This window comes from Rattus norvegicus, chromosome X, assembly GCF_036323735.1.
Source record: "Rattus norvegicus strain BN/NHsdMcwi chromosome X, GRCr8, whole genome shotgun sequence".
In the NCBI taxonomy this organism is placed as follows: Eukaryota; Metazoa; Chordata; class Mammalia; order Rodentia; family Muridae; genus Rattus; species Rattus norvegicus.
Window position 1 is genome coordinate 99713735 of NC_086039.1, and position 25249 is coordinate 99738983.

The following is a 25249-nucleotide window of genomic DNA, read 5'->3' on the forward strand; positions in this document are numbered from 1 at the left end:
TAGCATAAAGGAGTGTTGTATTTTGTCAAATGTTTTTTTGATCTAAGGAGATGATCATGTGATTTTATTCTTTGAGTTGGTTTATATAGTGGATTACATTAATGAGTTTTCATATATTGAACTAACTTTGCATATCTGGAATGAAGCCTACTTGATAATGATGATGTTGAATAATGGTTTTGATGTGTTCTTATATTTCTGCAACAATTTTATTGAATATCTTTGCCTTCATATTCATAACAAAAATGGTCTGAAATTTTCATTTTTTGTTACTTTCTTGTGTGGTTTAGGTATCTGAGTAATTTTGGCTTCATAGAATGAATTAGGTAGTGTTCCTCCTGTTCCTATTTTATGGATTAGTTTGAGGAATATTGGGGAATATTGGTATTAGGTATTCTTTGAAGGTCTGGCAGAATTTTGCACCAAAGCATTCTCGTCCTGGGCAATTCTTGGTTATGGAGGTATTTAATGACTTCTTCTATTTCCTTAGGAGTTATGAGCCTGCTTAGATAGTTTACCTGCCCTTGATTTAACTTTGGTATGTTCTTTCTGTCTAGGAAATTATCCATTTTCCACTTTTGTGGAGTATAGGATTTTGTAGTAGGATCTGATGATTTTTAAAAAAAATTTCCCCATTTTTGGTGTTATGTCTCCCCTTTCATTTCTGATTTTGTTAAATTGGATACTGCCTCTGGGGCGTTTAATTCCTTTGGCTAGAGGTTTATCTATATTGTTGATTCTCTCAAAGAACCATCTTTGAGTTTGATTATTTGTATTGTTCTCTTTCTTTCTACTTGGTTGATTTCAGCACTGATTTTTTACTATTTCCTGCCTTCTACTCCTCTTAGGTGTGCTTATTTCTTTTTGTTCTAGAATTCTCAGGTGTACTGTTACTTTCTTAGTGTAGGATCTCTCCATTTTTTAACCAGGGCTCTTATTGCTATGAATTAACCTCATAGCACTGCTTTCTTTATATCCCATAAGTTTGGTTATACTATGCCATCATTTTCATTGAATTCCAGGATGTTTTTTTAAATTTCTTCCTTTATTTCTTACTTGACCAAGTTATTATTGAGTAGAGTATTGTTCAGCTTCCATGTGTATATAGGCTTTCTTTTGCTTTTGAAGACCAGCCTTAGTTCGTGGAGATCTAATAGGATGCATGGGATTATTTCAATCTTTTGTGTAGGTTAAAGCTTGTTTTGTGACTGACTATATGGTCAATTTTGGAGAAGGTTCCATGAGGTGCCGAGAAAAAGCTGTATTATTTTGTTTTAGGGTGAAATATTTGCAGGTATTTCTTAAATCCATTTGGTGCATAAACTCTATTAGTTTCACTGTGTTTCTGTTTATTTTCTTTGTCAATGACCTATCCATTAATGAAAGTGTGGTATTGAAGTCTCCCACTATTACTGTGTGGGGTTTGATGTGTGTTTTGAGCTTTAGTAAAGTTCCTTTTATGAATGTGGTTGCCCTTGCATTTGGGACATAGTTGTTCAAAATTGAGAGATCACCTTGATGCATTTTCCTTTGATAAATATGAAGTAGCCTTTCTCATCTTACTTGAAAACTTTAGGTTGAAACTCTGTTTTATTGGATATGACGATGGCAACTCCAGCTTGTATCTTGGGACCATTTTCTTGGAAGACTTTTTTTCCGTCCTTTTACTCTGAGGTAGTTTCTGTTTTTGTTATTGAGTTGTGTTTCTTATATGCAGCAAAATGCTGGATCCTGTTTGCATATCCAGTGTTAGCTTGTGTTTCTTTATAGGTGATTTGGGTCCATTAATATTAGAAACTTTAAAGACAGATGATTTTTAGTTCCTGTTATGTTTTTTATACGTGGCATTGTGTGCATGTGGCTCTCCCCTTTTGGCTTTGTTGTATGGTGATTAATATCTTATTGTTTCTCTGGTGTAGGTACCCTCCTTGTTTTGGAGTTTTCCTTGTAGAATTAATTCTCTGTAGGGATAGATTGGTAGATAGATACTGTTTGAATTTGGTTTTGCCCTGGAATATCTTGGTTTCTCCATCTATGTTAATTGAGAGTTTTGCAGGATATAGTAGCCTGGGACGCCATTTGTTTTCTCTTAGGGTCTGCATGACTTCTGTCCAGATACTTTGGGCTTTAGTGTCTCTATTGAGAAATTTGATATCATTCTGATAGGTATGCCTTTATATGTTACTTCGTCCTTTTCCCTTGCAGCTTTTAATATTCTTTTGTTGTTATTGTTCTGTGCATTCATTGTTTTGATTACTATGTGAAAAGAGGATTTTTCTATTCTGGTCCAATTTATGTAGTGTTCTATAGGGTTCTTGTACATTTATGGCCATCTCTTCCTTTAGTTTGGGGAAGTTTTTTTTCTATAATTTGATTGAAAACAACTTTCAGTTCCTTTGAGTTCCTTGCTCCCCTCTATTCCAAATATTCTTAGACTTGGTCTTTTCATTGTATCCTGGATTTCCTGGATGTTTTGGGTTAGAAGATTTTTATATTTTGAATTTTCTTTGACAGTTGTGTCTATCTCTTCTAAGGTATCTTCTGCACCTGATATTCTCTCTTCTATCTCTTGTATTCTGTTGGTGATGCTTACATCTGAACTTCCTGACATCTTTCCTCGTTTTTCTTTTCCAGATTGCTTCCACTGTGCTCTCTTTACTGCTTCTACTTCCACTTTTAGTTCTTAGGCTGCTTTATTCAAGTCCTTCATCTCTTTAATTATATTTTTCCGTATTTCCTTAAGGGATTTATTTGTTTTATGTTTAAAGGCTTCTACCTACTTACCTGTGTTTTTCTGTATATCTTTTAGTGAGTTATTTATGCCCTCTTTAAAAGACTCTATTATCTTCATGAGACAGGAGTTTATGTCAGCTTCCTGATTTTTAGGTGTGTTGGTGTATTCCGGGCTGGGTTCTGATGATGCCAAAGTATATTGACTCCTGTTGCTTATGGTCTTGAACTTGCTTCTCACCATTTGGTTACCATGGTGTTTGCTGGTCTGGGTGTTTCTGGAGCCAGCCTCTTTTGCCACTTGGTTACTTCAGGTCTCCTGATAGGTCTCTGGTTCTGGCTGTAGCAGACCTCCTGTGTGGAATTCTGACTGTTGGGTCTTCAGAGGGACAGATTAGCTGCTGATCTGTTGCCTTGACTACAGCAGATCTCCTGTGTAGCCCGACTGTGAGGTCATAAGAGGAGCAAGAATCCTGCTGACTTGTGGCCCTTGCTTCAGTGACTCTTCTGGGAAGCCTTCCTGGAGGCTTTCAGACTGTGGGGTCTTCAGAGGGGCAGAGAAAATGCTGATTTGTTGCCGATGTATGTAGCTGTTCTTGGGGAGAGGGTATAGTCTCTGAGGTCTGTTTCCCTGTGTGCAGCATAACTACAGGGAAGCTTTCAGTCTGGTCAGTTGCCCTCCATGCAGCAGAAACCTTGGGGCAGTCTTCAGTCTCTGTTGTCAGTTGCTCTGTTGCCTTGCATGCAGAGGACCTCCTGGAATATCTTCCCATTGTGTTGTCATTTGTCCAGTTGACCAGTTGACCAGTTGACCTGTGTGCAGAGGAACCTCTGGGGTGCCTTCAGACTTCAGGGAAATTGCCTAGCTGGTGATCTGCCCCAACAGAAGGTGCTGGCCAGAATGTGATAGCTACCATTTTTGATTCATTTTCAACTCTTGTTTTTATCTTTGTAATATACCAAGTAGTGTGCTTGGTAATTTAATGCACAAAGCCATACTAAGTACTCCCTTATATAAAAAATTATTTATTTTTTAAGTTATTGTACTTGCATAAATACCATGAAATATAGTCATCTATATTTCACCCCTCCAAATCTTCTTAGATTTCTATAACACCCTTATCAACTTCATGCTTTCTTTGAGATAGTTCATCAACTACAATTAAATCTGCCTAAATATGCATGAGTCATGGCTATCCACAAGAACATATGAAATTGCTAGAGGTTACATTTTAAATTACAAATAATTCTCCTTCCACTAACAGCTATCCATTATCAGTAGCACCTCAGTAAGCCAGAATGGTGGTAGAAGAAGAACACACCAAACCGATGTCTGCTAGGATTGTGGCAGACTTGATCTTGTGCAAGTCTTTTGCAGGTAGTCAGTGTTGCTCTGTGTTCATGATCTTATAGGTATGTCATGTCCATAAGACAGCATTACACAGCTCCCCTCCACATATTCTACCTTGCACATTGTCTGTCTCATCTTGTTCAGTATTTTATGAGCCAGGGTGGGGAGTTGGGATAATATAGATGTTCTACCAATTGACAAAAACACTGGGTCTCTTACTTATAGCAATTAATGTCCATTTTAATAATAAATTTCTCTGACCAAGGCAGAGAGTAGCATATGCCTGTCAATATAAGCATAAATGTTCAGAATGATATCTATTAATACTGTTACTTTCTAAATATGATTTGTGCTTTCCCAAAAATAAAAGAATAAAAACTAAAAAAGAGCAGTGTCTTATTACTCAGCTATACTACCCCTGAACACATTCTGTAGGTTTTATATCCTACTGTGGTTACACTTGCACATTCATGTTCTTTTTTGCTCTGTTCACAATACCCAGGAAATGGAATATATTTTATTGCCTATGAACAGAAGAATGGGGAAGAAAAATGTATCACATGCTCATAATAGAATGTTAATCAGCTGTAAAGGAAATTAAATTATAAAGCTTGGAAGTAAATGTATGAAAATGAAAAATATTACAGTAAATGAAATAAATGAGATGGAGAAAAAACTAATACCTTCATTCTCCCTCACATACAGATCCAAAATTCAAATCTTTGGTTTTGTGTATTTAATTTGGAGTATTAATAGAAGTCAGGAAAGTAGAAAGATTTGGGGGAGGACACATTCAAGGAAAGGGGAAAGAGTTGATTATAGGTTAAATGAGAGTGGTGAGGTATAATATTGGGAGTATAAAGGCTCAGGCAGGATGTGGTAGGTCATGGGTATATTAGCCAATTCACTGGGTGAAGAGAAGTGGAAAACCAAAGGAATAGGATGTAAAAAACCATATGTAAGTCTTTCTTACAACTCAATATTTTGAAAGTGGAGGGATAATGTAACTTGTGTGAAAATAATGAATGGTAATCATAAGGGTTAAAGCATTAAACTGGGAAATAAAGGGGTAGTGGGTTATTTAACGCAAACTAAAAATATATGAAAAAGATCACACAAAACCTACTAGTTATTGGCTAATTTCAGAACACAACTTTCTAAAATGTATATGAATTGAAATTCCTGGAAATGATGGCCTGTGTATCATCTCATGCCTCTAAGTTCCTGCCCTGCATGAGTTCCTGTCCTGACTTCCTTTGTTGAATAACAGCACTGTGGAAATGTAAGGTGAGTAAACCATTTCGTTCCTCACAAAGAAATACCTGGAAATGGATGGACAATGTTAATCTCAAAAGGTAAGATTATTAAAGGAAAATTACAGAATAAAACATACAATATCACCCTATGAGTTACTGACTTGAAGTCTCTAAACAAAAACAACAAAATAACCAGACTTATGACTGACATTAGTCAATCCACTGTAACTATATAGTAACCTCCCCACTGTTAATTTTGCCACTTACAGTGGCTATTGGACATTAGAAATTAATTTTAAACTTTTGAGAAAACTTCTTCCCTAATGGTTAAGTTTCATAGTGTCTGAGATGATGTGTAAGTGGCTAGGTGAAAAAAAAAAAAACAATTATGTCCAAGCTTAGGCCACTGCATGATATAATACAAACCATCTAGACAAGAATCGGATGTTTGCTGCAATAGTGGCATAACTTCAATATGTTATCTAATCGCTTTCTCTCTGAATTAGAGGCAAGCTTGACATAAGAACTGGAGGATTTATAAGCCTTAGGATAGAACTTGTTATTGTTATTTTGGTGAGTTAAGCATTAATCCCATTTTATATATGAATTAACATTCATATATACATATATACATAGGATAATGAAGAATGGAATAGTAAAGACAAGATTTATACATAGGTTTCCTGATCCTTCTAGAAAGCATCACTGAATACTACCAATATAATTGCACCCGATTGGAAAATTGCTAGTTCTGAATTGTACAACATCTATGGTTCTAACTGAAAATATGGAAAATAAAACAGACCTCTAGTGAAATTCTGCAAATTTGATTGAATGTTTAGAATTTAATGAGAGTGGAGAGTTGAGATGTTTTAGAAACAGATTCAAAACGTTATTAGCTATTATTAAGTCCCCTTAAGAGCCTTTCATTGTCCACCTCTAAAATATATATATTAAAGTAGAAGAAAAGTGATGGATGTTCCATTATCATGACATGTTAATATGGTTCTTCACTTAAAGCAGAAGCTAGATTCCATATCTATCTATCTATCTATCTATCTATCTATCTATCTATCTATCTATCTATCTATATCTATATCTATATCTCCTGTCCAGAAATTAGACTATAATAGGCATTTTCGTAGACAAATAAGTAATATAAAGACATGAAAAAATAAAAACAAGTTTGCTTAAAACATCATTTTTGATAGGCTTATAAAAACTATGCTAAGATATGTACTCATTCCCTTTGTATTCTACACTAGTCTTCACAGGATTGTGGTTACTTCCAATTCCAATAATTTAAAACTTATACTATCACATATAAAAAATACTCTAGAATACAAAGCAAAATAATCATATCACACAGTGTTTGAAGAGCTGGTAGTATGGTTTAGTGGTTTAGAATAGTTGATGTTTTGAATTGGACCCAGGTTCAGTTCCTACTATTCACAGGGATTCTCATTTTCATCTCTAACTCTAGTTCCAGAGGATATGGAACCTTCTTCTGGAATTTTCTTAATTCTTCTAAATGTTCTTTACTCAATTTTGCTAATATAACACAAATGTATTAATATCAGTATTTTTGAGAAAAGTTTATTCATTCTTAATACATAAATTATAAATACTTAACATATTTTAAATATAATTTTAAATATTTAAGATATATATTTTTCTTTAATTAGATATTTTCTTTAAATTTCAAATGTTTTCTGCTATCTCAATTCTCTTCTGGAAACCCCCTTTTCCATCCCCCATCCCCCTGCTTCTATGAGGGTGCTCACCCACACACCCACTCCCTACCTCATCCCTGCCCATGCATTCTCCTTCTCAGGGGCATCAAGCCTTCACAGGACCAATGACCTCTATTCCCACTGATGCTCAACAAGACCATCCTCTGCTACATATGCAGCTAGAGACATAGGTCCTTCCCTGTGTACTCTTAGGATGGTAGTTTAATACCTGGGAGATCTAGTGTGTCTGGTTGGTTGATATTGTTGTTCTTCCTATGGTGTTGCAAACACCTTCAACTCTTTCAGTCCATTCTAAACTGCTCCATTGAGAACCCCATTCTCAGTCCAATGATTGGATACAAGTATCCATCTCTGTATTTGTTATGTTCTGGCAAAGGCTCTCAGGTGACAGCTATATCAGAATCCAGTCAGCATGCATTTCTTGGCATCAGCAATGTTGTCTGGGATTGGTGGCTCTATATGGGATGGATTCCCAGATGGGCCAGTCTCTAGATGACCTTTCCTTCAGTCTCTGTTCTACTCTTGTCCCTGTATTTTCCCCTGTGAGTATTTTTGTTCTCCCTCTTAAGAAGGACTGAATCATCTGCATTTTGTTTTTACTTCTTCTTTGTCACGCCCACCTCGGCCAGCAAGGAAGACGCAACACGGTCGGATTCTTCTCAATAGCCTTTATTGCAGGACCACCTCTTTGCTTGATACGGGGACCTCAAGTGGCAAAAGCGCTCGCCTTATATATACAACAGGCTGGGGCTATGCTACTTGTCCTCCAGGGATTGGCAGAGCATGAACCACCCCATTAGCATGGTACCGCCCTGGCCGCCAGGTGCAAACTCGCGCATGCGCAGTACTGTTGTGTACCACAGGAGGGAGCCGGATCACCTCATTATCCTATGGCCGCCCTGGCAAGGGGACAACCCTGCCCATGCAAGATAAGTTGTTTACACAGACAGGACTGGATGTCTGTGCCATCTTTGCTCCACCGCGCTGCTCCCCACACTTCTTGAGCTTCATGTGGTCTGTGGATTGTATCTTGGAAAATTTGAGCATTTGGACTAATAACCCATTATCAGCGAGTACATACTATATGTGTTAATTTGTGATTGGGTTACCTCACTCAGGATGATATTTTCTAGTTTCATCCATTGGCCTAATTTCATGAAGTCATTCTTAATAGCTGAGTATTATTCCATTATGTTAATGTACCACAGTTTCTGTATCCATTCATCCATTGAAGGACATCTGACTTCTGTTCAGCTTCTGGCTATTAAAAATAAGGCTGCTATGAACATAGTGGAGCACGTGTCCTTAATAGCTGGTTCCTCAGGTGGTACTGTGTCCAATTTTCAGAGAAACCACCAGATTTCCAGAGTGATTGTACCAGCTTGCAATACCATCAACAATGGAAGAGTGTTCCAGTTTCTCCATATCCTTAACAGCATCTACTGTCACCTGAGTTGCTGATCTTAGCCATCCTCACTGATGTGAGGTAGAATCTCAGGGCTGTTTTGATTTGCATTTCCCTGATGACTAAGGATGTTGAACATTTCTTTAGGTGCTTATTTGCTATTTCATATTCCTCAGTGCAGAATTATTTCTTTAGCTCTGTACTCCATTTTAATAGGGTTATTTGATTCTCTGGAGTCGAACTTCTTGAGTAGATGTTTGATATTAGCCCTCTACCGGATGTAGGATTCGTAATATCTTTGCTCATTTGGCTGATTGCTATTTTGCCTAATTGACATCATTTGCCTTACAGAATCTTTGCAATTTTATGAGGTCCTATTTGTTGATTCTTGATCTTAGAACTTAAACCATAGGTGTTCTCTTCAGGAAATTTTCTCCTGTGTCCTTGTGTTTGAGGCTCTTTCCCACTTTTTCTTCTATTAGATTGAGTGTATCGGATTTTATGTGAAGTTCTTTGATCCACTTGGACTTAAGCTTTGTACAGGGTAATAAGAATGGATCAATTTCCCACACCCGCGGATCCCGGCCCGCAGCAGCTCTCTGCTCCCAGACCCCGTGAGAGAGAGACCCAACCGCCTGGTCAGGTGGGCACTCCTGAGGCTGCAGAGCAGAAGAGACCACCAACACAGCTCACACCTGCCCACATCCCTGGCCCAAGAGGAAACTGTATAAGGCCTCTGGGCTCCCGTGGGGGAGGGCCCAGGAGCGGCAGGACCCCTGCCTGAGACACCACCGGAACCTGAAGGAAACAGACCAGATAAACAGTTCTCTGCACCCAAATCCCATGGGAGGGAGAGCTAAACCTTCAGAGAAGCAGACAAGCATGGGAAACCAGAAGAGACTGCTCTCTGAACACACATCTCAGACGCCAGAGGAAAAAGCCAAATACCATCTGGAACCCTGGTGCACTGAAGCTCCCGGAAGGGGCGGCACAGGTATTCCTGGTTGCTGACACTGCAGAAAGCCCGTGGGCAGCACCCCACAAGCGAACTTGAGCCTCGGGACCACAGGTAAGACCAAATTTTCTGCTGCAAGAAAGCTGCCTGGTGAACTCAAGACACAGGCCCACAGGAACAGCTGAAGACCTGTAGAGAGGAAGAACTACACGCCCGAAAGCAGAAAACTCTGTCCCCATAACTGACTGAAAGAGAAGAAAACAGGTCTACAGCACTCCTGACACACAGGCTTATAGGACAGTCTAGCCACTGTCAGAAATAGCAGAACAAAGTAACACTAGAGATAATCTGATGGCGAGAGGCAAGCGCAGGAACCCAAGCAACAGAAACCAAGACTACATGGCACCATCGGAGCCCAATTCTCCCATCAAAACAAACATGGAATATCCAAACACACCAGAAAAGCAAGATCTAGTTTCAAAATCATTTTTGATCATGATGCTGGAGGACTTCAAGAAAGACGTGAAGAACTCCCTTAGAGAACAACTAGAAGCCTACAGAGAGGAATCGCAAAAATCCCTGAAAGAATTCCAGGAAAACATAAATAAACAAATAGAAGCCCATAGAGAGGAGACACAAAAATCCCTGAAAGAATTCCAGGAAAACATAAATAAACAAGTAGAAGCCCATAGAGAGGAGACACAAAAATCCCTGAAAGAATTCCAGGAAAACACAATCAAACAGTTGAAGGAATTAAAAATGGAAATAGAAGCAATCAAGAAAGAACACATGGAAACAACCCTGGATATAGAAAACCAAAAGAAGAGACAAGGAGCTGTAGATACAAGCTTCACCAACAGAAGACAAGAGATGGAAGAGAGAATCTAAGGAGCAGAAGATTCCATAGAAATCATTGACTCAACTGTCAAAGATAATGTAAAGCGGAAAAAGCTACTGGTCTAAAACATACAGGAAATCCAGGACTCAATGAGAAGATCAAACCTAAGGATAATAGGTATAGAAGAGAGTGAAGACTCCCAGCTCAAAGGACCAGTAAATATCTTCAACAAAATCATAGAAGAAAACTTCCCTAACCTAAAAAAAGAGATACCCATAGACATACAAGAAGCCTACAGAACTCCAAATAGATTGGACCAGAAAAGAAACACCTCCCGTCACATAATTGTCAAAACACCAAACACACAAAATAAAGAAAGAATATTAAAAGCAGTAAGGGAAAAAGGTCAAGTAACATATAAAGGCAGACCTATCAGAATCACACCAGACTTCTCGCCAGAGACTTTGAAGGCCAGAAGATCCTGGACTGATGTCATACAGACCCTAAGAGAACAAAAATGCCAGTCCAGGTTACTGTATCCAGCAAAACTCTCAATTAACATTGATGGAGAAACCAAGATATTCCATGACAAAACCAAATTTACACAATATCTTTCTACAAATCCAGCACTACAAAGGATAATAAATGGTAAAGCCCAACATAAGGAGGCAAGCTATACCCTAGAAGAAGCAAGAAATTAATCGTCTTGGCAACAAAACAAAGAGAATGAAAGCACACAAACATAACCTCACATCCAAATATGAATATAACAGGAAGCAATAATCACTATTCCTTAATATCTCTCAATATCAATGGCCTCAACTCCCCAAAAAAAGACATAGATTAACAAGCTGGATACGCAACGAGGACCCTGCATCCTGCTGCCTACAGGAAACACACCTCAGAGACAAAGACAGACACTACCTCAGAGTGAAGGGCTGGAAAACAACTTTCCAAGCAAATGGTCAGAAGAAGCAAGCTGGAGTAGCCATTCTAATATCAAATAAAATCAATTTCCAACTAAAAGTCATCAAAAAAGATAAGGAAGTACACTTCATATTCATCAAAGGAAAAATCCACCAAGATGAACTCTCAATCCTAAATATCTATGCCCCAATTACAAGGGCACATACATACGTAAAAGAAACCTTACTAAAGCTCAAAACACACATTGCACCTCACACAATAATAGTGGGAGATTTCAACACCCCACTCTCATCAATGGACAGATCATGGAAACAGAAATTAAACAGTGATGTCGACAGACTAAGAGAAGTCATGATCCAAATGGACTTAACGGATATTTATAGAACATTCTGTCCTAAAGCAAAAGGATATACCTTCTGCTCAGCTCCTCATGGTACTTTCTCCAAAATTGACCATATAATTGGTCAAAAAACGGGCCTCAACAGGTACAGAAAGTTAGAAATAATCCCATGCGTGCTATCAGACCACCACGGCCTAAAACTGGTCTTCAATAAAAATCAAGGAAGAATGCCCACATATACGTGGAAATTGAACAATGCTCTACTCAATGATAACCTGGTCAAGGAAGAAATAAAGAAAGAAATTAAAGACTTTTTAGAATTTAATGAAAATGAAGGTACAACATACCCAAACTTATGGGACACAATGAAAGCTGTGCTAAGAGGAAAACTCATAGCGCTGAGTGCCTGCAGAAAGAAACAGGAAAGAGCATATGTCAGCAGCTTGACAGCACACCTAAAAGCTCTAGAACAAAAAGAAGCAAATACACCCAGGAGGAGTAGAAGGCAGGAAATAATCAAACTCAGAGCTGAAATCAACCAAGTAGAAACAAAAAGGACCATAGAAAGAATCAACAGAACCAAAAGTTGGTTCTTTGAGAAAATCAACAAGATAGATAAACACTTAGCCAGACTAACGAGAGGACACAGAGAGTGCGTCCAAATTAACAAAATCAGAAATGAAAAGGGAGACATAACTACAGATTCAGAGGAAATTAAAAAAATCATCAGATCTTACTATAAAAACCTATATTCAACAAAACTTGAAAATCTTCAGGAAATGGACAATTTCCTTGACAGATACCAGGTATCGAAGTTAAATCAGGAATAGATAAACCAGTTAAACAACCCCATAACTCCTAAGGAAATAGAAGCAGTCATTAAAGGTCTTGCAACCAAAAAGAGCCCAGGTCCAGACAGGTTTAGTGCAGAATTCTATCAAACCTTCATAGAAGACCTCATACGAATATTATCCAAACTATTCCTCAAAATTGAAACAGATGGAGCCCTACCGAATTCCTTCTACAAAGCCACAATACTCTTATACCTAAACCACACAAAGACCCAACAAAGAAAGAGAACTTCAGACCAATTTCCCTTATGAATATCGACGCAAAAATACTCAATAAAATTCTGGCAAACCGAATTCAAGAGCACATCAAAACAATCATCCACCATGATAAAGTAGGCTTCATCCCAGGCATGCAGCGATGGTTTAATATACGGAAAACCATCAACGTGATCCATTATATAAACAAACTGAAAGAACAAAACCACATGATCATTTCATTAGACGCTGAGAAAGCATTTGACAAAATTCAATACACCTTCATGATAAAAGTCCTGGAAAGAATAGGAATTCAAGGCCCATACCTGAACATAGTAAAAGCCATATACAGCAAACCAGTTGCTAACATTAAACTAAATGGAGAGAAACTTGAAGCAATCCCACTAAAATCAGGGACTAGACAAGGCTGCCCACTCTCTCCCTACTTATTCAATATAGTTTTTGAAGTTCTAGCCAGAGCAATCAGACAACAAAAGGAGATCAAGGGGATACAGATCGGAAAAGAAGAGGTCAAAATATCACTATTTGCAGATGACATGATAGTATATTTAAGTGATCCCAAAAGTTCCACCAGAGAACTACTAAAGCTGATAAACAACTTCAGCAAAGTGGCTGGGTATAAAATTAACTCAAATAAATCAGTTGCCTTCCTCTATAAAAAAGAGAAATAAGCCGAGAAAGGAATTAGGGAAACGACACCCTTCATAATAGACCCAAATAATATAAAGTACCTCGGTGTGACTTTAACCAAGCAAGTAAAATATCTGTACAATAAGAACTTCAAGACACTGAGGAAAGAAATTGAAGAAGACCTCAGAAGGTGGAAAGATCTCCCATGCTCATGGATTGGCAGGATTAATATAGTAAAAATGGCCATTTTACCAAAAGCAATCTACAGATTCAATGCAATCCCCATCAAAATACCAATCCAATTCTTCAAAGAGTTAGACAGAACAATTTGCAAATACATCTGGAATAACAAAAAACCCAGGATAGCTAAAGCTATCCTCAACAATAAAAGGACTTCAGGGGGAATCACTATCCCTGAACTCAAGCAGTATTACAGAGCAATAGTGATAAAAACTGCATGGTATTGGTACAGATACAGACAGATAGACCAATGGAATAGAATTGAAGACCCAGAAATGAACCCACACACCTATGGTCACTTGATTTTTGACAAAGGAGCCAACACCATCCAATGGAAAAAAGATAGCATTTTCAGCAAATGGTGCTGGTTCAACTGGAGGGCAACATGTAGAAGAATGCAGATCGATCCATTCTTATCACCCTGTACAAAGCTTAAGTCCAAGTGGATCAAGGACCTCCACATCAAACCAGACACACTCAAACTAATAGAAGAAAAACTAGGGAAGCATCTGGAACACATGGGCACTGGAAAAAATTTCCTGAACAAAACACCAATGGCTTATGCTCTAAGATCAATAATCGACAAATGGGATGTCATAAAACTGCAAAGCTTCTGTAAGGCAAAGGACACTGTGGTTAGGACAAAACGGCAACCAACAGATTGGGAAAAGATCTTTACCAATCCTACAACAGATAGATGCCTTATATCCAAAATATACAAAGAACTCAAGAAGTTAGACCGCAGGGAAACAAATAACCCTATTAAAAATGGGGTTCAGAGCTAAACAAAGAATTCACAGCTGAGGAATGCCGAATGGCTGAGAAACACCTAAAGAAATGTTCAACATCTTTAGTCATAAGGGAAATGCAAATCAAAACAACCCTGAGATTTCACCTCACACCAGTGAGAACGGCTAAGATCAAAAACTCAGGTGACAGCAGATGCTGGCGAGGATGTGGAGAAAGAGGAACACTCCTCCATTGTTGGTGGGATTGCAGACTGGTAAAACCATTCTGGAAATCAGTCTGGAGGTTCCTCAGAAAATTGGACATTGAACTGCCTGAGGATCCAGCTATACCTCTCTTGGGCATATACCCAAAAGATGCCTCAACATATAAAAGAGACACGTGCTCCAATATGTTCATCGCAGCCTTTTTTATAATTGCCAGAAACTGGAAAGAACCCAGATGCCCTTCAACAGAGGAATGGATACAGAAAATGTGGTACATCTACACAATGGAATATTACTCAGCTATCAAAAACAACGAGTTTATGAAATTCGTAGGCAAATGGTTGGAACTGGAAAATATCATCCTGAGTGAGCTAACCCAATCACAGAAAGACATACATGGTATGCACTCATTGATAAGTGGCTATTAGCCCAAATGCTTGAATTACCCTAGATCCCTAGAACAAACGAAACTCCAGACGGATGATCAAAATGTGAATGCTTCACTCCTTCTTTAAATGAGGAAAAAGAATACCCTTGGCAGGGAAGGGAGAGGCAAAGATTAAAACAGAGACTGAAGGAACACCCATTCAGAGCCTGCCCCACAGGTGGCCCATACATATACAGCCACCCAATTAGACAAGATGGATGAAGCAAAGAAGTGCAGAAAGACAGGAGCCGGATGTAGATCGCTCCTGAGAGACACAGCCAGAATACAGCAAATACAGAGGCGAATGCCAGCAGCAAACCACTGAACTGAGAATAGGTCCCCCGTTGAAGGAATCAGAGAAAGAACTGGAAGAGCTTGAAGGGGCTCGAGACCCCAAAAGTACAACTCTATCAACTAACCAGAGCTTCCAGGGACTAAGCCACTACCTAAAGACTATACATGGACTGACCCTGGACTCTGACCTCATAGGTAGCAATGAATATCCTAGTAAGAGCACCAGTGTAATGGGAAGCCCTGGGTCCTGCTAAGACTGAACCCCCAGTGAACTAGACTATGGGGGGAGGGCGGCAATGGGGGGAGGGTTGGGAGGGGAACACCTATAAGGAAGGGGAGGGGGGAGGGGGATGTTTGCCCGGAAACCGGGAAAGGGAATAACACTTGAAATGTATATAAGAAATACTCAAGTTAATAAAAAAAAAAAGAATGGATCAATTTGCATTCTTCTACTTGCTGATCTCCAGTGGAATCAGAACCATTTGTTGAAAATGCTGTCCTTTTGGGGTCACTTAAGTATACTATCGTATCATCCTCAAATAGAGATACTTTTTCTTCTTCCTTTCCAATTGGTATCCCTTTGACCTCCTTTTGTGTAGGTTCATTTCTGGGTCTTCTATTCTCTTCCATTGTTCTACCTTCCTGTCTCTATACCAATACCATACAGTTGCTGACCTCCACTTGAACCAGAACCATTTGTTGAAAATGCTGTCCTTTGTTCCACTAGATGGTTTGAGCTCCTTTGTCAAAGATCAAGTGACCATAGGTGTGTGGGTACATTACTGGGTCTTTTATTCTCTTCCATTGCTCTACCTTCCTGTTTCTGTACCAATACCATACAGTTGCTGACCTCCAGTTGAACCAGAACCATTTGTTGAAAATGCTGTCCTTTTTTCCACTAGATTGTTTGAGCTCCTTTGTCAAAGATCAAGTGACCATAGGTGTGTGGGTTCATTTCTGGGTTCCTCTATTCTCTTCCATTGCTCTACCTTCCTGTTTCTGTACCAATACCATAGAGTTTTTATCACTATTTTTCTGTAATAAAGCTGAAGGTCAGGGATGGTAATTTCCCCCAGAATTCTTTCATTCTTGAGAATAGTTTTCACTATCCAGGGTTTTTTGTTGATGATGTTGTTGTTGTTGTTGTTGTTGTTGTTGTTGTTGTTGTTGTTACTCCAAATGAATTTGCAAATTGCTTTTTCTAACTCTATGAAGATTTGAGTTGGAATTTTGATGGGGATTGCATTGAATCTGTAGATTGCTTTTGGCAAAATGACCATTTTTACTATATTAATCCTGCCAACCATGAACATGGGAGATCTTTCCATCTTCTGAGATCTTCTTCAACTTCTTTCTTCAGAGAGTTGAAGTTCTTGTCATATAGATCTTTTACTTGCTTGGTTAAAGTCACACCGAGGTATTTTATATTATTTGGGACTATTGTGAAGGGTGTCATTTCCATAATTTCTTTCTCAGCCTGTTTGTCCTTTGAGTAGAGTAAGGCTACTGATTTGTTTGAGTTAATTTTACCCCAGCCACTTTGCTGAAGTTGTTTATCAGGCTCAGTAGTTCTCTGGTGGAACTTTTGGGGTCACTTAAGTATACTATCTTATCATCCTCAAATAGAGATATTTTTTCTTCTTCCTTTCCAATTGGTATCCCTTTGACCTCCTTTTGTTGTCTGATTGCTCTGGTGAGGATTTCAAGAATTATATTGAATAGTTAGTGAGAGAATAGACAGCCTTCTGTAGTCTCTGATTTTAGTGAAATTGCTTCAAGTTTCTCTCCATGTAGTTTCATATTGGCTACTTGTTTGTTGTATATTGCTTTTACTATGTTTAGGTATGGGCCTTGAATTCCTGATCTTTCCAAGGCTTTTAACATGAAGCAGTGTTAATTTTTTTCAAAAGCTTTCTCAGCATCTAATAAGATGATCATTTGGTTTTTCTTTGAGGTTTTTTATATAGTGGATTTCATTGGTAGATTTACACATATTGAACTATACCTGCATCTCTGGGATGAAGCATACTTGATCATGATGGATAATGGTCTCGAGTACTTGGATTCAGTTTTCACAAAGTTATTGAGTATTTTTGTGTTGATATTCATGAGGGACATAAGTCTCAACTTCTTTTTCTTTATTGATTCTTTATGTGATTTAGGTATAAGCATAATTGAGGCTTTAAGGAATAAATTGGGTAGTATTTCCTCTGTTTCTACTTGTAGAATACTTTGAAGCATATTTGGATTAGGTCTTTTGTGAAGGTCTGATAGAATTCTTCACTAAACCCCTCTGGTCCTGGAATTTTTTTGGAGCGGGGGGCTTCTGATGACTGCTTCTATTTCTTTAGGGGTTATGGCACTGATTAGATGGTTTATCTGAACCTGATTTGACTTTGGTACCTGGTATTTGCCTAGAAAAATTTCTGTTTCCTCCAGATTTTCCAGTTCTGTTGAGTATAGGCTTTTGTAGTAGGATCTGATAATTTTTTGAATTTTCTCAGTTTCTATTGTTATGTCTCCTTTATGATGTTATTTTTATTTGAATACTGTCACTGTGCCCTCTGGTAAATCTGGCTAAGGGTTTGTCTATCTTGTTGATTTACCCAAAGAACCAGCTCCTGGTTTTGTTGATTCTTGTATAGTTTGGTCTTTTCATTGTGTCCTGGATTTCCTAGATGTTTTGGATTAAGAGCTTTTTTTCATTTTGCATTATCTTTGACTGTTGTGTCAATGTTTTCTGTGCTATCTTCTGTACCTGAGATTCTCTCTTCTATCTCTTGTATTCTGTTACTGATGCTTGAATCTATGGCTCCTGATATCTTTCCTAGTTTTTCTATCTATGTTGTCTCTCTCTGTGATGTCTTTATTGTTTCTATTTCCATTTTTAGATCCTGGATGATTTTGTTCAATTCCTACATCTGTTTGGTTGTGTTTTCCTGTAATTCTTTAAGTGAGTCTTGTGGTTCCTCTTGAAGGGCTTCTACTTGTTTACCTGTGTTGCCCTGTATTTCTTTAAAAGAGTAATTTATGTCCTTTGTAAAGTCCTCTATCATGATCATAAGATGTGATTTTAAATCAGAATCTTGCTTTTCCAGTGTGTCAGGGTTATCTAGTACTTACTATAGTGGGAGAACTGGGTTTTGATAATATCAAGTAGCCTTGGTTTATGCTGCTTATGTTTTTATGCTTGCCTCTCATCATCTGTTTATCTCTAGTGCTACCTGCCCTTGCTGTCTCTCACTGAAGCCTGTCTCTTCCGTGATCCTGGTTTTGTCAGAACTCCTCAGAATCCAGCTATCTCTGTGATCCTGTGATTCTAGGATCACGTGAACCTGATATCCTGGGTTTGTCAGAGCTCCTGGGAGTCAAGCTGCCTCTGGGATCATGAAATCCGGGTGTAACCGAGCTCCTGAGATCCTGTGGTGTCAGAGGTCCTGGTAGTCAAGCCTTCTCAGGATGTTACAGGAGTAGGTGGGGAGTCAGAATCCTGTGTTTGCTCCAGAAACTGGTGCAAGCTTGAAGGAACCCTGCCTCTGGCTGGACAGGGGTTTGTGTTTCCCTTGTTCCTGTGGAGATCTTAGTTATAGTGGGTGTTGTGAAAGATGCTGTGCCTTCAACTTGTGATCTTAGTTGTATCAGAGCTCCAGTGTTCCTGGTTGTGTCCAATTTCCTGGGAGTTGATCTTTCTCTGCGTTCCTGTGATTCTGTGGTCCTGGGCATTTCAGAGTACCTGGGAGTCTGGCTCTGTCTATGTGTTGTAAGAGTGGATGCAGAACCAGCACCCCAGGTCTTCTCTGGGTCTGCTTTCAGACCAGAAAGAACCCATGTTACTGGCTGTGTGGGGAGTTCTGCATCCCTAGATCCTGGGCGACCCAGTTACTCCAGGTGTTGGGGCAGTTGTTGTGGCCCCCTCACCTATGATCCTGGGCATGTTAAAGCACTTGGGAGTTGAGTTTCCTTTGGGTGTTGTGGGACAGGGTGCAGAGTCAGCACCCAAGGTCTGCTCAGGGCAATGGTTCAGGTCAGAACGTAAAGAAATTTATTAAGATATACATATGACTTTTCGATATGCATATAAAAGACATGAGCAACAAGCATTCTGAAAATGCTGACTTTGTGACCCGGGATCCCAACTGTCTGTCTCATCTTTATCTCATACTCTGCTTTCTTAAATATATAGATTTTATAATACATGCTGTCACAATTCTTTGTTTTGTGATTGTTTCTTGTATAATATCTCTCTTATAGAAAGTATGGTTCTTTGCATCTCCTTAGACACTAACATTTCTGGCTTCATGAGATATTGAGAACCCCTTAATAATTATTGAAATTGGTTAAATTTGCATAATATAGAATTTGTTTTATGGTATCCAAATTTGATTGATTCTAAAATACAGAGGAAAATTAACATAAAGAGCAGTAAAATATAGGCCATTTGTAATTAATATTTCCACCTTTGACAGCCTTTTCAGGAAAATGGAAATCTCTAAATAGCCTCAATTTATTTAATTTAATTTTCTGGACATATTAATATCACTTTCCAGATCTTCAAACAATGAATGAGTGATACCATATTATTGTATATTAAGCAATGTCTGAAGTTAAAAAGCAAAACATATTAGAAAGATTTTTTTACCACACATAGGTATCCAAATATGATTGCAGAATTCTCTCTCCTTGTCTACAGTATTATTCAGATGTGTGTATTCACATGTTTAGTATAATGTTATGATAATATTTAAAAAGATGCAACACTGTATTACTATATTCTTATAGTTTCAGAATCACTAAATTGAAGAAAAACTGTTTCATAGACAAAATAAATCATATCTTTTTTCTTTCCTCTAACTCTTCACCCAGTCCAATTGCAAACATTTGTAATGAGCTCTCACACAGTAGTGCCTAGTCTCTTGAAGTCTTTGTGAAACCTGCCGAGCTCAATCTCTTTGAATTTGAACATAAAAATTCTGGTTTGCCAGACACTAGAACAATTCTATTGTTGTCCCCAGGCTTGCTTTCTCCAGGAGATCTCTTGATAGATGTAAAGAAAACTGATCAAATATTTGGCTTATAAATAATATTTGGAAACACCATATGACACAGGATCAGTTGGTTTAGATTTGTGATGAAAAGCAATGAAAGAGAATTTCAGACAATCTTCCCTTCATGAGGGTCCCAGCATTTCCTTTTACGTGTACAGCTTTTCTAACTGTTTTATCTTCATTGTATAAACATTGTTCTCTCTCCGAAGAACTCATATAATAGATAGGAGCTTTAATCAAAACTGGAGCTGGCAAGTTAAGTCTACCAACAAAACAGCAGATCCATTTCTAGTTGCCAAACCTAGAACTCTTAGTTTTGATATTCCTGCTCAATAAGAAACTAACCAGATGACATATCTTAAAAATATTGCCTAATAAAATAAGGCATATGGGTTCTAGGAAAGCAATGAATATGCTCTGTTTTGGGTCACTTAAAATTATATGCTATTCATCTTAAACTTCATAAATTATTATATAGGAAATTGTGCTCAGATATATTAAATTGTTAAATAAATTTTGTTCTCTAATTATCTTTTATATTGACACTGTAAGAAATAATGCCTATGACTCTGAAAGTTATATCTCTGTTGTGTGCCATTTTATGTTTCAAGTGACAATATTTGGAAGATCATTGTAATTAAAACAAGAGTAAGTCATTCTTATTGCTTTTAAGAATATAAGGTGATTTAAATGAGTTATAACAATGAAGATGCAAGTGATATTCTAGGTGATGTTACAGTGTAATTAAACAATAAATACATTATTAGACTATATAGAGTGTCCATTTCACAGTCTAAAACCATTGCTTAAGTATGATTGCCCTCAAATGGGACAGAGGCAAGTCAAGGTAAGATATATAAGTCAAGATAAGGTTTCTCCTCTCATGTAATAAAACATATTGCCAGAAGGGAAATAAAATTATTTCCTAGTTAAGAAAGTCTGTTTAGTTATTTCAAGTAAAATGATAAAAATCATATTTTTGGTTTATTAGAAGCCTCAAAACAACAGACAGTGAATTCTGATTTCGATGTATCTGTATGTTCTGTATGTTGTAAATTCATTCTCATTTTCTTTCCTATTATTCTGAAACTCTTGAACAATATCTCTTTTCCATATCACACCCACAAAGTGAAAGAGATAGTGGAATTAGAGAGTGTTCTGTAAAACAAAAGGCTACTTTAAAATGCCCCTGGAGACACATACAATAAAATGAAATGATATTGTATTTGGCACTTTATTTCTTTCAGATCCTGAAAAAGAGATAGAGACAGAGACAGAGACAGAGACAGAGACAGAGAGAGAGAGAGAGAGAGAGAGAGAGAGAGAGAGAGAGAGAGAACTAAGAAAGTGTGTTCAATTGAATAGCAGAGCATGAGACAGGAGGGAGTGAGACCTGGATATGATACAAGCATAATGATATTACTTTGCTGCAGGATTTATCAAAATATTTCCATAGTAAAATATGCCCCCTCAGGAAGCATTGACAGATGGAGTAAAGTAAAACAATCCACTGTACCTGAGAACTGTGCACAGTGCCAGCTGGACCCATTTAGAGACTGTGAAGAAATGTCAGTCATTATTAAGGGAAGTCCTCTGAGACCAAGAAGCAAAAGATTGGTTTGAAAATGCCTCCCCTAAAGTGGCTTTGATAATGTACTGCAAGCTGAACTTATGTCCATCACTCATTAACTCCTATGCTAGTGGATCATTTTGTGTAATGCAGTTCCTACTAATACTGATGATCCATCGATTCTATTTCATGAACTATGCAATTCATTTGGAAATACAGGGGTGGATGTTTGCTTGAGGCATTATATTATACTTCTCTCCTAAGGATTAATGTGTTAGTATTTGTAATGCATACTGAAGATGAAAATTGCTGTATAAATAATAGCCATTATCCTGTACTACATACACTAGCAGGTACTCCGTTAGGAAAAGGGGGGCACAGTAATATATAGCTATGGTAAAAAGTCAGATGTTGACTGGAATACCAACAATGCCCTGATGACACCATCTACTGAAGGAAACCACTTCCTTCAAAATTTGTAGATGTTCAATAAGACATATCTGAAGAAAGACTCATGATTAGCTGACAGCATGGGAAGAGAAGGAGGAGAGGGGGAGACTATTCTTTGCAACACTACTGTACATGCAGGTTTGAAAGTAGTTGTGTTATTTAGTCTAAGGTTGGCTCCAATTCAGAATATTACAATTGTAATGCTTTGCTTATTTCCAGTTTGTTAACACAGTGGTGAGAATGTACAATGTCCTTGACATTGATACAACTTGACCTAAGTCTCTGACATGATCTTACTGTGACAGAAGAAAGATATAAATGACAAACCTCTAATGTGAGTTACAGTTCACTTGGGATTAAAGTACAAATTTACTCAGAACCCTAAATGGAAATGTGTGTCATCTGAAAAGCCTCAAAAATCTGTCTCTCATTCCAAGAGTGAGCCACCAGAAGCTGTGCAGAAGTAGCTTTGTGTTTAAAAAGCTTCTTAATGCTAAGTAGCACTTAAGGCTTGAGCCTCAAATCTCAGAAAAGCTCTAAACTGGAATAAATTTCTAAAGCAGTTATACCTAGCTTTTCAGATTTCACACAGCCTCAGAATGTTGGTATATATTGATCATCTATTGCTACAGTCATTTCAAAGTTAAAGTGTCTTTAATAATCTAGAAGTAGGAAAGAAGATACATTATAGATGGACAGTTCTAAGAAAGTCTACATGTCAAACATAGAGCCACATGTAAATATTTTATGAATATTGGACTATTTACTCACCCTAACAAATCCTTCACGTTCTTCATGCAAAACCAGAGAGGAGACAATATCATAAGTCATAATGTTAATATACAGATATTAATATAATTAATGTATAAAGTTCTTAAAATATAATTTGGTGCCATATATTAGAAAAATTTCTGTCCTCTGACTTTGTATGTCTCTTAAGAATTTTTAAATCATTAGTCTTACAGGCTGCTGATAATCTTTCATTGAGCACATCTGTATTGAAAAGTATACTTTAAAACACTTAAAAGACAGAGGAAATCTATTCATGAACTCAACTGGTTTGTAAAAATAAAATGCCTCAAAAGGTGATGAAACACTTTGGACAAAAAAGTTATCTATTTAATCAATTCTTATCAACAATTACAAATACTGTTAGCATCACATCTAAAACATAATAAACTGTTTTCAATTTTATGAGTGTTTTGTCTGCATGTATGTACATGATCCATGTATGTGCTTGGTGCTTGCAGAGGTCAGAAGATGAAGTAAAATCCTTTGCAACATCAGTTACAGTTAGTTCTGGGCAGTAGGAAACTAAATGTGGGTGCTGTAAATGTGCTGGAAGTGAAATATGGGTGCTGAAACATAAACCCAGGACTCTTCCAGGAGTGGAAATTATGCTTAACCACTAAACCATCTCTCCAGCATAAAAATATTTGCATATATTATCCTGGATGAATACATTTGCAAGCGTATCCGTACTGTTAATAAAATGCAAAATATTGGAGAAAAGTTTGTTATTTCCTACTAAAGTCAAGGGTTTTTTTTTTTTTTTGTTGAAATTGGCACTGTTGCTAGGTTTTATTTGTTTGTTTGGCTTGGTTGGTTTATAATGGTAAGACACAGATGTAATAGGTCTATTAGCTTCCTGAGGCTACTATAACAAATTTTCTACAAACTCTTTGGCATGAAACAAAGGAAATGTACTGCTCTCTACTCCTTTGGAAAATCAAAACTCCAAAATCGTGGTATTAGAAATTCTAAAATGTTAGCAAAAGGGCACAGGGTAGAAATCTGAGCCTGCTGTGGGTTCTACTGGTCCCTGGCCTCCTTTGTTTATGGGAGAGAGCATAACTTTGACCTTTGTCTCCATCTTTATGTGCTTGTCTGGGTGTTGTGCTTAATTTATTCTTCATTCTCTTTTAAGGAATTAGTCCCTGGGTTTTGAACCTATCCTGAAACAAAACCAAAACAACAACAACACAGTTCAATTTTTGAAATTCTTAATTACCTCAGAAAGATACTTATTTCCACATAAAAAACAGAGAGTACAGAGGAATAGAATAGACAAAAAAAGTGATTTATTTGCATTTACTTACCTTTTATGGAGACATATTTCAATCCACTTCAGGAAAACACATTACTATGATGTCTAAAATCAACTTCTATAGTTTAGTACACTTCCAAATATCGTTACTGAATTAACACATTTAATTCTCAGACCAAACAACTGGATGAGGTTAACATTGCATTATGAAAGGCCACCAAAAGGAAGTAAAAGAGCACATTCAAAACTACTATAGGCCCAGATTTCACCTCTTAACTAATATATATTATATAATATAATATAATATAATATATATATATATAACATATATTATATTTATACATACAAAGGTAAGTATTTATATTTGCTTATTTTGTTTTGCTTTATTTTATTTTATTATTTTTGAGACAGGGAGACTAGGGAAAGTAGAATTATCAAGTTTGCTATCTAAACAATCCTGTTCGTAAAGTGAAAATATTTTTCTTTCCTCTGCCCCATGATTGGATTATATGTATAATAAACCATATCTAAAAGCATTCTGGCCTTTAATTATTGTTAGTGGCATAATAGCAATAACTATTTATTGTGCTTATTGAGAAGTGTGGCCTTGGCACTGAGCTTAGTACTTCATGTCTATCATATGACTCATTTATTACAACAACCTTGTCAGTAACTGCTTTTATGTTTTATATCATATACTGCAGAAAACTGAGGCTTAGGGAACTCAAGCAAAATAGCCAATATTATACAAACTCAAAATCTTAGGTTCTAAAAAGACACGATTTTAGAGTTGGTATCAACTGTTGGACACTGGATGACTGTGAGACATGCATCATTCATCTGTCTCTTTCTTAGTATTGTGTGTGTACTGTGTGTTCATTGCAACTGAATCCATGAATAAAATAGGTTAATGCTTTTGCATCAGTCACATTTTGTTCAGAGTCTCAGCCTATTTCTCTGTTCTGACAAT